Here is a 15,512-nt window from a genome sequence, read left to right as displayed (position 1 = left end):
AATAAAACCTGCTCCCATTTCCCAAACAAGCCTATATTTCTGTTTATTTTAGAACCCTTTTGCCTCTTCCTCACAAAAAAGTCAAGGCTGAAATCCTGTAACTGCTAACCTGGGAATAAGTCCCTTTAAACACAAGGAGACTCACGAGTAGAAATGTATAGCATTGCACTGTAAGTTAAATATACAGTGAATTCTTAATAAAGTGCTTGGACTTTAGCTTCTGCACAGCAGGAGAATTGCTGAAGCCTCTTTGCAAAGTTTTCATATTGTGCATTTGCCATTTGGAGGGTGAGGAAGATTCTTTAACATCAACCCTTACTTATTCTGTAGTATATTTGGAGAAAATAATTTCTGAGGAATACCTGATCTCAGATGCACCCACCATAGAAAAGATGTATCCTGGTTGCTAGAATGAAAGGAAGGCTACAGGGAGAAGAGGGGAAATTGTAGGTTTTTAGAACTACAGAGATTCCAAAGACTAGAGAATGAGCCAGAAGCAGGAAAGAAAAGTGCACTAAAGGGGAGGGGGAAATAGCAGCTCTTTAGGACCGCAAGGATTCCTATAGTCTGGTGTCTAAACAACTCACTTATCAATCACATCTGTGACTTCATTCATTAGCTTAAAAATACTGAAAGGTGGGAACAGCCAGGCTAGCTCATCTCACAGAAATTGCACCGAAGGTTGTCTGCACATTTTGCTTCATAACTTTCATTTTAGGAGGGCTTGAGATTCAGCATCTTGGCAACTGCACCATTATAATCCAGCCACACACAATTTATTGTCTCCCAATAATGTGTGATAGTTCGTTAGGCTTACTATTGCTTTAAACGCTAATTACACCCAAAGACACCCAAATATTTGATTGCTGTGTGTAGGAAAAAATCTTGAAGGGGTGGTGGTGGCAGAAAATACATTAATTTGGTCAGAAAGCAACGCGAGTATGCATGCTCTGGAAAGCAGCGTGAATGTAATTTTTCATTTCCACAACAGTTTCTATCCCTGCCCACAACACAGCAATAAATAATACTATTTCACTAGTGGCATATTTTGAGAATTTCTGATACTTTATAAGCATTTTGCCAAACAAAAATCCACCTACCAAGTTAATAGAAGATCAGGAAATTATTTTTGGTGGATGCAGCACACATATTTAGATCTTGCTTGAATAGCAGCAAATCCAGCAGCTCTTTTAGTTTATATTGAAGCCATTTCCCCCTTGCCAACGTGTAGTCTCCTAGTGTTATCCTGAAAACCTTCTGTAGCTCTTAAATAATGTGTTATGTGAATATACTCAATTTCACTGCTTACTATGTGTTCCAGGTCTTTCTGAATGGATATATTAAAACATGTCCCAGTATAAATCTTTGGATCATTCTTCTGCTCACGTCTCTTCAGAGTGAGAGTTACTCCTGCATTTTAATCTATTGCTGACATTAGCTTTTATAAAAGGATGCTCAGTTCTCATGTCCTTTCTCATGTTAAAATCTGAGAACATAAACATTTGGATTAAACTTCTGTACAGTGTTTTTGGCATATTTTAAGACCCATTGTTCTAATGAGAAAACTGACTTTAATGTCCCTTTTTTATCCATGGTTTTATTTTGTTTTAAATAGGAATCAGAACTTAGACTGGTTATTTGCCTAGCACACAACTGACAATGCACCATTCACATCTGCACAAAAATCCTCTTGAAAGACTGACGTTGCATTTGTTACCTTTTTTACCGAGAAAAATTATCTTGTATAGAAACTATTACATTGAGGGTATATATCAGAATAAGCAATTCAGCTGTTTGATATCTAAATTGTTTATAGTTCTTGAATATCTGGCCGTAGCAATTCATTAGTACTTAAACTATGTAACTCTTCTAAAATATCTTCAATGAACACTTGCATGCAAGAGGTCTTCAGCTTTGATATTTGAAAAGGTTAGCTCTTGCTTTCAAAAGAGGATTCAGATTCTCTGCATCATGTACATGATTTATAAGAGTCTTTCATGGGCTTTTCTGAAGCTGTAGGAGGCTTTGCATTTCTGACACATTAAGAACGTTATTACAGTTTTAAGCCTTCAGCTATTGTTTCTCCAAACTTTTCTTGGCCTCAAATGCAACCACAATAAAATGCTGCCAGGGCTTCACATGTCTTCACATCCTGGCCACATGGCAAAGCTCTGAATGTCCCTTCACTGCTTCCTTACCAGCCAATTACACTTGTCCTTGTTTCTGTAGCAGCATTGTCAGTTCTTCCCAAGTGATTTAACTACAATTCTCCTGCAAATCATTTAGTAGGCTTACTTCTTTCTTTTGGTTGTTACCCTATTGGATCTACATTAAGGTGAGGTTGAATATCTAACCCCTTTCCTTCATATTTGTTACACACAATTATACATGATAAGATTATAATGCCTCTATAACTTAAATCTCGTATCAGTTACTTTCTCCTTTCCTGTACAGGTGCATTCTGTTCAATGGCATATTAACCAGAAGGTTTATCAGAGGTATATAAACATGCTACTTATGCCCACATGAGCATTCATTTCAATAAGTATTAAGATTCATTATTAGACAGCTGGATTTTATCTTCTTGGGTATATTTTTCAGTGTGGTCCTCCACTGATAGAAGCATCAACCTTGAATGCTCAAAGGCATTATATGTAGTGCATATGGATGAATTGTTAGATCAGAGGTGAGGAACTTGTGCCTCTCCAGATGTTGCTATACTACAACTCCCATCATCCTTGACCATTGGTCATGCTGGTTGGGGTTGATGGAGTTGGGATTTCAATGACATCTGAGGGGGCCATAGGTTGCCCATCCCTGGGTTATATAGTTGTTGGCCTCAAACAGCAAGAAATGCTTATGCTTTCTCATTTCAGGGCTGTAGAGCTCAGTGGCAGAGCACATTCTTTGAATCCAGAGGGTTCCAGATTTACTCCCTGGAAGCTCCAGATAAGAATGGGGAAAAGACTCCTGTTTGAAACCCTGGAGTCTGGATTTGCTGTTGAATTTGTTTTTCATGTTTAGCTGTAGATGCAACACAGCAGGGGATTACATTGAGATTACAGAGGAGTTGCTTTCTTTGTTAGCAACATGTGGCACAGCTAAAGAAGATGATCTGTTTGAAAGGGTACTAAGTGTAGTGCATGACATGGGGTAGAATTCAGTTAGTCCAACTAACAGCAGGCCCACTTAAGTTAATATATGACTAACTTAGATTCATTAATTTCAATGGGTCTACTCTGAGTAGGTCTTAGCTGAACACAACCCATGCAGCTGCCTTTCAAGAAACAGTGTTGTTGCTCCTGCAATGGCGGGTTCTCAGAAAGAAATGGCATGCCTAAGCCTTGATCCAGATCAATTGGCTGCATGTCACTTCATCAGTCGTTGGGGAGTCTTATCCATACTATTTTGGTCTGAAAAGCATCACGTCTACTATTGTTTCATGCATAAACTTCATTGAAGGCAGGGCTCTGAATAGCCACCAATTCAAATAAGTTCTTGAAGACCTTGAAGCAGCTTCAGCTATTAAAATTAAAAAGCAACATTGAAGTGGAGGAAAAATACACCAGAATGACTATATTGGAACTCTACAAACTGTGCATGCCTAAGGAGCAATTCCATGCACTGACAGTACTGAGCCAGATGAACCAATGATAGAAACTTTGGCAATCAAATATGACTACTGTGACATATTACTGAGCTAAGTTCATGGTACTGATTTTGCCGTATAAAGCCCTATATAGCTTGGGACCAGGATACCTGAAAGATTGTCTTACCTCTTTATATATCCAATTGATCACTATGCTTTGCAGGTGAGGGCAGGGTGAGATTCCACACAACACAGGAAGCAGACCTTTAGTGTTGTAGCACCTACCCTTTGGAATTCACTCACCTTAAATATTAGACAGGTGTTGTCTCTGTTGTCTTTTCGGCATCTACTAAAGACCTTCCACTATCTACAAGCCTTTTAAATAGAGACCTTATCCCAGTCTGCATCTGTGTTGGAATTGTTTTAAGATGTTTCAAAGGTGTTTTTAGTGTTTTACTGCTTGTTTGCCACCCTGAGCTTCTTCTGGGAAGAAGGGTATGATGTAAATTTAAGAACCAAATAAAAGTATTAATAAATAAGGAGGAAAGTGAGTATTGCTATGTATAACTTGCAATAAAGTTTAGATGTGCTTTTGCTAACATGCAAAGCCGGGTACAGATATTTAAAAGCACTCATTATAGAGATATTGTGTTGTGTGTGGAGAGTAGAAGTGCTAAGCAAAATAGATTCATTTTTTAAAACTATTAAATAAAGACACCTTTCGTTTGTTTATAAAAAAGTAAACCCTGACCTTTCATGAAGGCCCAAATGCACAGAATATTCACTGCAATTTTAGTTTCCCTGCTTATGCTTCCTGAATAAGGATTCCAGACAACCTTTTTATTGAGCACTCATCCTGATTTGTTTGCAAAGAGATTAGATGATGTCAGCTATTTAATGAGCATTCATCCTAATTTGTAGGGAGATTAGACAACTGAGTCAAACAAGTGTTATCCCCTACTTTTCAGTGCTTTTTCCTGCCACTTTCTTTATCACAAAAAATCCAATCTTCTGGGGAAGTAGATTTGTTTTCAATGAGCTCCAAGTCAGCTTTAATTGTGCAGCCTGAATATGCTGATATGTGATTGAATCCTGCCCCAAAACCGTGCCTGTATGGAAAAGCCCACGGTTTCAAGAACACACACTCTCTCTCATCAGCAGAATATGGCTTTAAACAGGCAGATCAAGACAAGAGGTTTTCAATGATGGGGATCAATTCTCCAATGGCTTTCTGCAGCTGTGCAGTTACAGCACATTCTGCTTACATACAGACTAGAAATAGCTTTTAAAAAATCCAGTACATCGTTTGAAAATGAAACACAACCTAAGTCTACAGAGAAATAAACATTTGAACATTGCTGTTTCACTTGATGGTAACCTATAAAAAACGCACACCAAAACGATAATGTTTTTATTTGTTATTATTTATTTATTAAATTTATATCCCGCCCTTCCTCCCAGTAGGAGCTCAGGGTGGGGGGCTCCTGCATATTGCAGAAGGCTAATTACTAGGCATTGTTTTTAAATATACAAATTAAAGTATGTGACCTTCCCAACTGCTAAATAAGCATCAGAATAGGTAACTAACAACATCACACAGATATTTCTCTAGAGAAACAGAAAGAATGCTTAACATGGCCTTAGGTACTAAATAACATTTATTGTCACCAGTGTGGGATGACATTACACTGTGGAAGGACATTACTAATGAGGGAACAATCAAGTGGCAATAAAAACTTTATGGCATTCCCATATCAAAACATATATTGCCCATGCTACTTCACCGTGTTGCTGTTTGTCCTTTTCAGTACTATTCTTATATTGCCTACTACTTACGTTGCAACTATATCAGTTATTCCAATTCTCTCTCTTTTGCCCCTTACATCTTACTACTGCTCATAGCTGCAGCATTTACCTTCTTTTAAAGGCTAGCCCTGAATGAGCTAAGTAACGTGTAATGTGGGTTTGCACTGTTTTCTGAACTGCTGAAGCTACCTTTATTTTTATTTCCTTCAGAGAGCAACACAAGAAAAATGATGCATCAAAATGATTAGGATTACCAAGGATTATTCTGTTGCTGGTATATTTTATTTCTACATGGATGCAATTAAATCATGGATGCCTAAATATTGAACCAAAAAGCTGCCCTTGTTTACTACAGCCAATTTCTGTTGGCATTAAGACCAACCTGCCACAGAAAGAGCACTAAAGGGATGGGGGATCACAAACATGCAAGCTGATGAATTAGTAGATTCACAGTACTGAATAATTCATATTAAACTGCTGTACAGTTGCATGAATATTACTGCTAAAAATTCCCTCCCAGAGATGGACCATGTCTTTGGAAATGGAACGGAAGAAAACACAGGAGTATGCATGCATGGATATGTAGTTCCTACAAAACTATGAATCTCTTTAGGTGCTCTTTTCTGGCCCATAAGTGAGCTTCCCATGTTCTTCAAGTTCCAGTCCCTCTGGCATTAGTACACCACCAATACAGACAGTTCTCTGAATTACATGGGCTGATTCAACCAAGGAAAGGAGGGGGGGTAATTGTTCAGTGGTAGAACACATTAAGGACCCAAATTCAATCACTGACATCTCAGGTTAAATGATCTCTGCAGCTGCCAGTCAAAGCATATTGGCCAGATTGACCAATAAAAAAGACATAGGAATCAGTCTTATACCAAGTCAGACCACTGGCCCATCTGGCTGAGTTTGGTTGACAATGACTGACAGTTGCTCTCCTGGGTTTGAAATGGCCCTACAGAATCTGAAGATGTTGGAAATTTTCATCTAGGGTCCTTCTGCAAGCAACACATGTACTCTGAGCTACAGTCCTTGAAAGAATAATGTAAGGCAAACAACATTCTAAGCTCCAAACATCAATATGCATTATGAGACAGTCTACTTGATCCCTTATGCATACTATTAAATAGAGTTCTCAGCTTCAGGAGACCAGCTGATAGAAGGGTGGGGTGATGGGTGTGTAAACCCTAGTTAAGGGGAGCCTAATTAGCAATGATAGTTGACAACACAGATGCAGCAACAGTTAAGGCCAAAAAGGAAAGAAAGAGGGTTTATGCCTGGGAGAAGCATGCATTTCTGAGGCTAGCTGCAATGTGCAGCCCATGGTTTTCAGGGAACCAATGCAACATTTATACCAGGCCTAATTCTACGACATCCATCAGAGCTTCAGCTCCCCGTTTAATTAAGAAACAGCTGCCGAGGGAACTACCATGTTAAAAAAGAGAAAGAAAAGCAACAGTGTACGGCAATGGCAAAGCTATTATGACTGGAGCAAGCACACCCCTCCAGGAGCAAAAACCATGAGCTCCCCCCCCCCGTGACTTAGCTAATAGAACTTAATTTGTTTGTAGATACGTTTTTAACTCTATTACTCACTTAGAACTCAAGCAGGTAAAATACCGTAAGACAAATGTCAGAGAGAGAGAGAGAGAGAGAGAGAGAGTTTTTTAAATCAAGAAGAGCAGTGTTAGGCTGAAGGGAAGAGCTGCCCAAGTAGGAGTTAACCTCACTCTGTGTTGCTTCCCCACCAATAGCATGCAATCTCTTCTGTCCTTAAGGCCTTAGTACTAACTGTTCAGGCATTAAACTGTCAGAAAATTCCATTAACACCAGAGCAGTCAAACAATGGTTAAGGATGTACCAAATGCAGCCTGCATTTACATTAAATTTCATCTTTTAATGATAAATTTGCACCTTACTTTTTTCTGACAGATCTATGAATTCTGTACTTTAATTTGATACCCTATGCTTAATTCTCAGTGCCCTAAAGCATCACCCACATGCTGGGTTGAAGACTGCAATTGCAATATATAACCAAATGCAGGATGGTAGCCGTGTTTGCATAATTCAAGGGTCTCGGCTCCCTCCCTCCCTCCTACCCATCCTCTAGTACATGAAGATTCATTCACTTGTTTGAGCCATGTGGATAATTGCATAAGACATGTCACAGGAGCATTATGAAATTGTACCCAAGGAGAAAATTATTTACTAATATGGCAGGTCCAACCTTGAGTGTGACAGCAGGACTACATGCACTGAACCTGACCTTAGAGAGCCAAATTTTTTAAAGCTCTCCAAGCACTGGTCTCCTTTTCAAAAATATTCCATGTCCCGTTGTGACAATAACAAAAATACTCCACCAGGTTAGAAGTATTGAGATTTCCAAGATATTAGAGTGAAACCAAAAGGTTTCACCCATGCCACAAACATATTGGTTAATCAAAGTTCTATCAAGTATATTAAATTTTGATACATTTCTTATATTTACTGTTCAGCATTACGATAAAAATAGTGGGCTTTTGTGTACCAATATGCTTTCATCCATTCCAGTTTTGAATCCTTTTCCTTATTTAGCCTGCTGAGCTTGCAATGACCTCCAGCCAGCAGAATGACATCTGCAGATGACATCTGCAGAACTTTGCCATCAAAAGCACATTACAGCAGCCTTTGCCAACCTCATGCCCTCTAGATGTTTTGAACTACAACTCCCACAATGTTGGCTTGGGTTGGTGGGAGTTGTAGTCCAAAACATCTAGAAAGCACCAAGTTGGAAAAGGCTACTGTAATGTGCTTTTCACTGCAAAGTTCTGCAGATGTCATCTGGGAAGAGTCCAGTATACATTGATATAATTGTTGTAAACTGCCCAGAGAGCTTCGGCTATGGGGTGGTATACAAATGTAGTAGTAGTAGTAGTAGTAGTAGTAGTAGTAATAATAATAATAATAATAATAATAATATACTGTCATGAGAGGATATCATCACTTCTTTTTCAGATCCTCCAAATCTATGGGAAAGAATAAAACCAAGGCTAGCTTAATGTTATTTTAAATTGTTAATGTCAAGCCATCTTTCCAAGGAAAAAGCAGGAACTTCACAGAAAATACACACAGAATTCACAGAAATGACACAGCAACATAACTAATCAGCAAGTGCATGTTTTTTAAAATATGCAATTAAATATCTGCTTAATGAAATTATGAATGTGACATGTAGAACCAAATTTCTACACATTCTTTCTTAAACTTTCAGTATTGCCAAAGCCTGTATTTATTCTATGACTGCATGTAGCAGAAATATACCTCTTATAGAAAACTCTGGCTAGAACTCTTTAGCCAGTCCAAATAAAGATCCAAGAAGCGCACTTCTTGCAATGCCTTGGATGAGTGCTTCAACTCTCAAGCTGCCCACAATCTCAGCAAGATATCCTATAGCATCGCAAAGGATCTTAGAGGAACACCTCTATGACTTCACAGTGCTTCATTGCCACCCTAAGGAACTATTTCGTGAGATGTTTGGAAAAGCATCTGCACTGTTAGTCAGTAGAGGTGGTTTCTGTATGTGTGACACAATGCAGTCTTGTCCAAAGAAAAAACCATTCACAGTAAAACAAGCCCATTTCCTACGTCTGCTCAACATGGTGAAAAACACAAATCACCTGTCAATTATAGTGCCATCACAAGAACATTCTCCCATTTTGCTTCTCTGTTTCATGTTCAGTCACTGTTTGGGAAAACTATAGTCACATCCACACCATACATTTAAAGCACATTTATATCACTTTAACAGTCATGGCTTCCCCCAAAGAATCCTGGGTACTGTAGTTTACTCCTCACAGAGCTACAATTCCCAGCTTTAACAAACTACAGTTCCCAGGATTCTTTGGGGGAAGCCACATGCTTTAAATGTATAGTGTGGATGTGACCTATTTCAGCTCTAGCTACATAGACTTGCAAATATGAAAAGCCAAAATACCCTCTGAGTTGCATGGGACGTTTATTTTATTTATACAGGTTATTAAATATTGCCATTAAATGTTTTCAACTTAATAGTGGAAATTAAAATGTAAAACATTTCCTTGTTTGAAGATTACAACTGGTGAGTAACAGGTGTCATACATGCGTTCCCTAACCATGTCTACCGGCACACCCACTGAGACTCATTTTGGCCTCAGTGAAAGCAGTACATATGATCTCCTATCCCCAACCTCACAACAGCCTGTCCCAATCATATTTAATAAACCATCCCACAAAGATGCTTCCTCCATCACACTTTCAGATAGCTAGAATCTATAGGTAAGCCCTCCCATCCTTGCTGAAAGAAAGGGAGAAGCTAGTGTGGAGACGCACTAGAATTAATGTTTTCTTTAAGTAGGTTGGGCTTCAGGAATAGTCCCTATCTCTCACAGATAGAGGCACCATTAATACTATTGCTTTTGTGTGACAAAGAAAAAACCATCTGTTTATATCTATGCTGTAATAAACAAAGGGATTTTGTGATGGTAGTGGTATTGTCAAGGAAGGCCTGGCTAGCCCATTTCAGCTAACAGGCAAAGACATTTTTCTTTAGACAGGCCTTTGGCACATAAGCATTTGAGGGGAGCATTCTCAGATATTGTTTATACTGGTTTTACAGATGAACTGAATGTATTCTTAGTGTTTTAACTTGGCACTTTGTTGTTATTGCTTTTTGTAAACTGCCATTATATTTTCAAGTAGTGGGAAATTTATAAATTATTTAGCAAACAAATAAATAAAGTAAATTGTAAATGTGTGGTAATTGGTTTTTATTGGTTTCATTTATTTACCTGCATTTTTTTGTTTTTACTTGGTATTTTATTGCTGTTTTTGTATTTTATTCTATTTTATTGTATTGGTATTGTTAGCTGTCTCAAGCATCATTTGGTAGAAAGGCAGAATATGAATTTGACCGGCAAACAATTGAAGCCTCTGGTGGTGACAAGATGAGTTTTCTTGGTGTCAGAAGGGGATAGGCAGACAGAAGATCTCTGGCTGCCAGTGGCCAAGCTGCTCACATTATAGGCAGTGTGGCAGGACAGGAAGAAGTGCCCAGTGGAGAAGCAGGCATGGGCCTGAAGACGGCAGGTCCAGGGCAGGATCTAGAAAAAGGGAGTGTAGAATTTGCCAACCTTTAGATGCTGTTGAACTACAACTCTCATCATCCCTTGCCAATGGCCATACTAGCTTGTGATGATGGAAGTTGTAGTTCAGCAACATCTGAAGGGCCACAGGTTAGCCACCCCAGGCGTAGAGAGAAGAGCTTCTTGTTGTAAGTAAACCCAGTAAAGACAGAATTCCTTACACGTTGTACTGTGAGAAAGAAAGGTAAAGTGGGAAAGAGTGTGGTAGAAATGGCCAGAAACTGCAAGAATAAGGCACTCTGAATCTCATATTGATTCAAAAAAATTAGCTGTGGCCCTCAAGTCTTTTTATTACACATGCATCACCATGTGTGTTTAGCAGTTCTTGACATCCATTCACATGATTTATGTAAAAGTAATTGAGGTTAAATTATTTGCCATATGAAACTCCCCACATCTAATTTCAACTTTGCAACCTAGAAACATCTGAAATAAACAAACCCATATGTCATTTAACAGAGGCTGGGCAGCTGGGCCTAATTAGGGTCATTTTTATTGTTTTGAAGAACATTTCAGCCCACTATCCTTAGGTCTTTAGGATAAATGCCTGCCATTCTCTACGATATCAGCAGTTTAACAACTGGCAGCCTACTGCTATGGAGGGGAAGGAGGGTGATCTACATATATCTGCCCCTTCTTTTTTAAAAAAAAGATTATTTCCTACCTTTTGAACTTTTATTTGAATGTTAAATGCCATGCCCAGTTCAAATCTAAATCAGCACCATAAGAATGCTCTGAAACAAGCCTAGGACTCATGTGTTCCCTGCACTACTACTTCTTTGTGTGTGTGTACTATGGAAGGATATTGGAAGCTTCCACTTATAGTTTTGCCTAAATCACATTCTTCCATTGCATCCCAACTCAGGAAACTGGCTTATTCTAACTGTGGTTTGACCCTGGTTTAGTTTGAATTAACCACAGTTTTCTTGAGATGGTACCAAAGCATTCAAAACCAAAAGTGAATGCTTTCAATCTCCTCTCCTTGTACATGAAGGAGGGCTGGGGGAAAGAGCATGTGAACCAGAGGCTCACCATAGCATATTTTTTTAAAGCTAGATTAGTATTATGTCTAAACCATGTGTAAAAATAATTTTCATTCTATTACATTCTATTAATTTTCCAGCAGACTATAAATAAGAAAATCTAATGAGTGTGTATGCTGGCAATGTTTCAATTAACATTAAATTTATATTTCACTTGCATGAAGAACAATACTCAACAAAAAATATCAGAAAGCAATTACTTTAAAACATTTGTAAAATCCTCATCTGATTCAAGAAACCCTGTCTATTCCAAATCTACCCCACTGATGTCCACTCCCCCCCCCACTCAATAAATTGCTCTTCTGGTTATGAGACCAGCTCAGATTTCTCAGATAGAACTTCACTATTCTATAAAAACATAAAAGGACAAAGCCTCAGTTTTTATTATTTGGCAAATAATAATTTAACTTTAGCTATAATCTGTGGGTTTGGCTATTAGGGAAACCCCTAGTGGCGATCTCCATTTATCACAGACTACTGCTACTACAACTAAATAAGGATACAGTACGGTATTAGATTGAATAAGTGGAGCTTAAGAAATTGGCTTTTCCTCTAGAAGATTCTACAGCCAATCATGTGGAACATAATTTCTATCACTTGTACAAGATACCCATCTGGGTTATATCTGACCCACTATTTCTTTCCCTGTTCAGAACCACCAATGCTTTGCCTCATAAAAACAGAAAAGCTTCTACCCTTATAGGAGGCCAAACCAAACATAGTTTTGAAAGAAAGAAAAAAGCCGACCCAATGTACTGAAAATGGGAACCTTTAATTAACCAATACATCCTTATCTGAAACTGTTCCATAAAAAAGAGTGTATTGAAAGGGAAGGGAGGAAATGCAATGAATTAGAAGTTTATTGGAAGAATCTCAAAATATTATCTCTTTTAAAAATAGCATTCATCTGGAGAAACGAATCAGTGTAAACCAACTGCCCACAAATGTGCAAGGTATGGCTTAACATGCAAGCAAATTTTTCTACACTGTATATTATGCAAAGCAGTACTTAGTCAAATATAAAATCATCTCTGAAATATTTACACATGCTCCAATAACCAAGATAATGCACCTTCAAAGCCAGAAACACAGACAGAAAAATGGAAACCCACAATTACCTTGTCCAAAACAAACAAATGCACCAGAGGTGAAAGAGAAGCCAAGTGATTATTTTCCATTGAGTAACTTTAACTATAGATTTTAATTATCTTTAAAAAAGAGAGAGAGTGTAACACACAAGAAACTGCTCTGCATGGATTATGAATACTCAGTTAAAAAAGAGCAAACATGTTTAATTTCATATTAGACATTACTTTAGATTGGGGAATATCAAACCAATATTAAAAAGAAAATATAACTGAGTAGTAAGCCTGCTGTTTGTGCTTGTTTTTAATCCTCAACCTCATGATCTGCCACTACCTCCCCAAATTATTGTTTTTAGGAAGTTTAGTAGAGGGCGATCTACACACCCATAAATCTGCACTTGACCCTTGTCCTCCTTTTCCTTCATCGTTTACACACCATGTCACTCCCTGTCCAAAACCTACTCCTGGGACTTCGGCAATTGAAACACAAAGCAGCAGCTGTTTGGCAACATTTCTAACCCTAAACAGCAAATGCAATGAGATTTCATTTCACTAAACATGCAGACCTCCTTCAGAGCAGAATGAAACAATAGCCACTCATTTGGGGGGGGGAGATACATTGGGGGAAGGGGAAACCAAATATACTCACACAAAAATGCATTTGCCTAACTTTTTGCCAAAGCAGCACAGCCATAGTTAATATAGAAGAGAAGCATATTTTGCATTGCACTATGATCTACAAACTGGAAGATTGGAGATAGGTATATCTATTGTACAGATCAGTTCCAATAAAATGAATACAGATTCCTGGTATGTTTGGTGCTACCTTTTAAGATTCTCTCATCTTTCCTTGTACTGTACCATTTCCCAGAATAGGAGAAGGCCTGGCACACATAAATACTGCAGGTCCAATTTGGGACTGCTGCAGAAAGCCATAATGAGGCTGATGCTGTCAAAGACACCACTAGGATTACTCCCTCCTCCCCCCCTTCCCTCAATGATTTAGCACAAAATACAACTTCACAGCAAACCCTACCAAGTAGAATCCTTTGGAAAGCACTCGCCGCATTTCTGAAGCATCCCTTTAAAGAATCAGTTCCTTCCTGTGCAGCCAAACCCATCAGATAGCAAAATGGATGCTTCAAAACAACCCCAGCCTTTCCCCTCCTATACTAAATTGGATGGGAAATCAGCCCAAAGTACAGTGAAAGAAGCCTTCGCCCCCCTTTTTTTTCTGGACCGCCCTTTATGATTTCACTACACACATACACATATACATATATATGTATTTCCCATCTCCTTCCCCCGGCATTACATAGACAATTCCCTACAAAGCATCCTCTGAAGAGGAGACAAGCACCTTCGTCCCCATCCTTCCTGGGCTCATACAACCTGGGCTCATACAACCTGTCACCCGACAGCAGCACATCTCCCCGACGCCCTAGAGTGCTTGCCAGATTCAGAGGGATCCATCCCCTTATAAGATACCAGGCAAACCTGCGCTCGCTCCCCCCCCTTCCTTAACCTTCAGCTCCGGAGCCCTTCCTCCTCCCACCCACTCACACGTAAGGCGACGCGGGGGGGGAGTGAAAGAGAGGACAGAGCACGCCCGGGCTGTGCATCTCCCAGCCCCTTCGCTTTCGCTATTGAGGTCTCCCATCTGTTTCCGATCCCAGAGCTGTTTTGGTTTTTACCTGGGTCTCGTCGGCTGGCGTTGCCTTAGCTGGGCTCCATGGACCAGGCAGGCTGGCCAGAAAGAAGCGCGGCAGCCTCCTTGCCTTCCCTTTTGGTCGGGCTCCTGTAGGTGCAACAGCAGCAGCTAGGGAAGGTTAGCCCTCACCTCCCCCCCCACTCTTTTTTTTAACGTCCTTGCAGCATACGTATCTGTCAGACTCTGCCGCGTTGTTCCCGTCTCCGCCCGGCTGGCACTGGGGAGCCGCTGTACGTACCGCTATAAGGCGCCCTGCCCTACCCTTTGCCGCTGTCGCTGCTGCTTGCTGCTGTCTGGCGTTTGAGTACTGTATCCCCGGTATCTCTCTGTCTCTCGCGCACACTCACGGTGGGGGGGCGGTGCAGTTAGGAAGCCAAGCTGTGTGACCGCCTCCAAATTGGTGCGGGGTCGGTGGCTAGGGCGCATGCCCACCACCAGCGCCAAAGGCGAAAACGAAGCGCCTCGGCAAAAGCCGGACCTGGCATACGCCGCCTCCTTCGGCACGTTGGCGTACGCGCCGCGCGCACGCGCGAGCACTAACACCAGCGCCAGCTCCAGGCGGGTATCTAACTAGCTTCCCACCCTCTGTTCAGACGGGTTCTCGTTCTGGGTGGAGCTACTTGGAGGAGAAAGGAGGAGGGATTAGGGAGTGATTGCGGCTGGTTGTCTGACGGGAACGGAGACAAGAGACGCCCCTAAGGGGGGCGGGAAAGGCGGAAGGGGAATGAGGGGGGAAAGGGTGTAGGGAGGAGTGTCCATAGAGAGCTGAAGCCTAGGGGTTACCACGAAAGGGGTTACAGCCTGTGTTCCAGATTTATTTGGGAGAAGTTCTATGGAACTCGATGAGGGAGAAACTCTTAGGAAATGCCACGCAGTCCATACGGAGGCCATGAACGTGCTGACTTAAACACTGCAACAAAGTGCTGCCGTTGCCAGTCGTCACCTACCAGCAATGTCCTGTCACCTCATGGCAAAACTGGCACAGAGAGAAAATTTTCTGGTACAGGAATAATGTCGGCATACGAAAGTGAAACAGCATGATTTTGTCGCCATTATTACTCCATCAGCGTACATGGTGTTTTACAGAAAAACCTCAAGAAAGAAAGTCCTCCCCCC

The 15,512-nt window shown here is 40.3% G+C and overlaps 1 protein-coding gene across 1 annotated transcript in view; it reads right to left on the bottom strand.

The window, feature by feature from the left end:
• RAI2 (retinoic acid induced 2) overlaps nucleotides 1–14,995 on the bottom strand; it is a 56,770-nt gene extending 41,775 nt beyond the window's left edge. Inside the window, exon 1 of the mRNA XM_061627230.1 lies at nucleotides 14,380–14,995. The gene's annotated coding sequence lies outside the window, so the exon portion shown is untranslated. The remainder of the gene's footprint in view (nucleotides 1–14,379) is intronic.
• Between the last annotated feature and the right edge of the window lie 517 nt (nucleotides 14,996–15,512).

The sequence above is a fragment of the Rhineura floridana genome, chromosome 5, assembly GCF_030035675.1.
Source record: "Rhineura floridana isolate rRhiFlo1 chromosome 5, rRhiFlo1.hap2, whole genome shotgun sequence".
NCBI classification, from domain to species: Eukaryota; Metazoa; Chordata; class Lepidosauria; order Squamata; family Rhineuridae; genus Rhineura; species Rhineura floridana.
This window is presented reverse-complemented; position numbering and strand designations above follow the sequence as displayed.